The sequence below is a fragment of the Anopheles funestus genome, assembly GCF_943734845.2.
Source record: "Anopheles funestus chromosome X unlocalized genomic scaffold, idAnoFuneDA-416_04 X_unloc_119, whole genome shotgun sequence".
NCBI classification, from domain to species: Eukaryota; Metazoa; Arthropoda; class Insecta; order Diptera; family Culicidae; genus Anopheles; species Anopheles funestus.
The window spans coordinates 12,501-15,000 of NW_026045060.1; the positions used below are offsets into that span (position 1 = coordinate 12,501).

The window sequence follows — 2,500 nt, forward strand, 5'->3', positions numbered from 1 at the left end:
CCGAGCTAGATCTCCCCTAGCCGTAAGGCACTTGAACGCCCCTTCGACGACGAGTTGCATGTGTGTGGTATGTGTCAGAATCTGGTGAAGCTTTCTGCATGTGATGTGCCTTGTGTGGATCCGTGGCCATTGCATTGTGTCTGGTGCTTAGATACCCAGACACTTAGAACGCTTGCGCGGAAAGCAAACTCGATCGTTGTACACTTTGATGGGTGACCATCACTGTGTCTCCGTGCCGTGCTAGATCCCCCCTAGCCGTAAGGCACTTTGAACGCCCCTTCGACGACGAGTTACAAGAGTGTGGTATGTGTCAGAATCTGGTGAAGCTTTCTGCATGTGATGTGCCTTGTGTGGATCCGTGGCCATTGCATTGTGTCTGGTGTGTAGGTACCCAGACACTTAGAACGCTTGCGCGGAAAGCAAACTCGATCGTTGTACACTTTGATGGGCAACCATCACTGTGTCTCCGTGCCGTGCTAGATCTCCCCTAGCCGTAAGGCACTTTGAACGCCCCTTCGACGACGAGTTACAAGAGTGTGGTATGTGTCATAATCTGGTGAAGCTTTCTGCATGTGATGTGCCTTGTGTGGATCCGTGGCCATTGCATTGTGTCTGGTGTGTAGGTACCCAGACACTTAAGCAAACTCGATCGTTGTACACTGTGATGGGCGAGCATCACTGTGTCTCCGTGCCGTGTAAGAGCTCCCCTGGCCATCAGGCACTTGAAAGGTCCTTCGACGACGAGTTACAATAGTGGTGTGTTAGATACGTCAGGTGATGGTATCTACTGTTGTGCAATACGTATCCGGCCACGGCACGGAACGAACGGGAACTGTGGTGCAGACATACAAAGAGTTAAGCCTATTAGTCATTAACTCTAAGGACGGGGCCATGGGGCGGTACGCAAAGGATACGGATGAGCGAGTATGCAGGCCCAATACTCAATAGCTCGATCCGATCCAAGCACATGAGTTGACTGCGGCGCCAGGTTAACCAATGTGCTAGATTCTATTTGGCCAGTAGAATCTTGTGTCTTATGCGATTTGATACCAAGACACCAGAACGAAAGTTAGTTGAAGAGTTATTAAACTCTTATGAAGTATGGTTGTGCAATCACAACTTATGACTTTAACCTATAAAGTGGATATGGACTTGCAATTATAACATGGAATCTCTACACACCCCATGAGCTCGATCCAATCCACGCACACGAGTTGCCTGAGTAGCGACAGGTATACCGATGTGCAATACGTATCCGGCCACGGCACGGAACGAACGGGAACTGTGGTGCAGACATACAAAGAGTTAAGCCTACTAGTCATTAACTCTAAGGACGGGGCCATGGGGCGGTACGCAAAGGATACGGATGAGCGAGTATGCAGGCCCAATACTCAATAGCTCGATCCGATCCAAGCACATGAGTTGACTGCGGCGCCAGGTTAACCAATGTGCTAGATTCTATTTGGCCAGTAGAATCTTGTGTCTTACGCGATTTGATACCAAGACACCAGAACGAAAGTTAGTTGAAGAGTGATTAAACTCTTATGAAGAATGGTTGTGCAATCACAACTTATGACTTTAACCTATAAAGTGGATATGGACTATCAATTATAACATGGGGCACACACCATGTTCTCGATCCAATCCACGCACACGAGTTGCCTGAGTAGCAACAGGTATACCGATGTGCAATACGTATCCGGCCATAGGCACGGAACGAACAGGAACTGTGGTGCAGACATACAAGGGCCATGGGGCGGTACGCAAAGGATACGGATGAGCGAGTATGCAGGCCCAATACTCAATAGCTCGATCCGATCCAAGCACATGAGTTGACTGCGGCGTCAGGTTAACCGATGTGCTAAGAGAGTTGTTCCTGGGCCTTCAAAGTGACTTCAAAACTATCTTAGCGAATGGTGGCCATGGGCGTAGACATGAGCCACAAGTCACAAGGCCTGGGACTATTGGGTAATAAAGACAACTTAGTCAGAAAGTTAGTCTTTGGACGTACCACCGGGATTGTGTTACATTGGGAACCTTACTATAAAACCCTAGGCAGGGGATCACTCGGCTCATGGATCGATGAAGACCGCAGCTAAATGCGCGTCACAATGTGAACTGCAGGACACATGAACACCGATAAGTTGAACGCATATTGCGCGTCGGACGATTAAACCCGGCCGATGCACACATTCTTGAGTGCCTATCAATTCCTTGATATACAACAAACCAAACTTCAGGGTGGAGCGTGCCACAATAGAACACTATGGCGAGCAGCCCGTCTAGTGTCGTGGGGGAAACACGCTTCCACACTGTGCATAATGGCGTGCTCGGGACCTTTGTTGGGACCGCAGGGCGCTGAAAGTAAAGGGGTGAACCGCATAAATCGCACGCACGTAAACGCGCACACACACAAATAGAGTGAGACGTATCGTAGGATACCGCTAAGAGTACGTTGTGAAACATGGGGAAATTCAATCGAAAACCTCTTTGATGTCCA

General features: G+C 49.0%; 1 non-coding gene across 1 annotated transcript; it reads left to right on the top strand.

Moving 5' to 3' along the window:
- The first annotated feature begins 2,047 nt into the window (after positions 1-2,047).
- On the top strand, positions 2,048-2,205 carry LOC125772826 (5.8S ribosomal RNA). Its single transcript, XR_007419681.1, has one exon. It is a non-coding gene; the product is annotated as a 5.8S ribosomal RNA (ribosomal RNA).
- Positions 2,206-2,500: the final 295 nt, after the last annotated feature.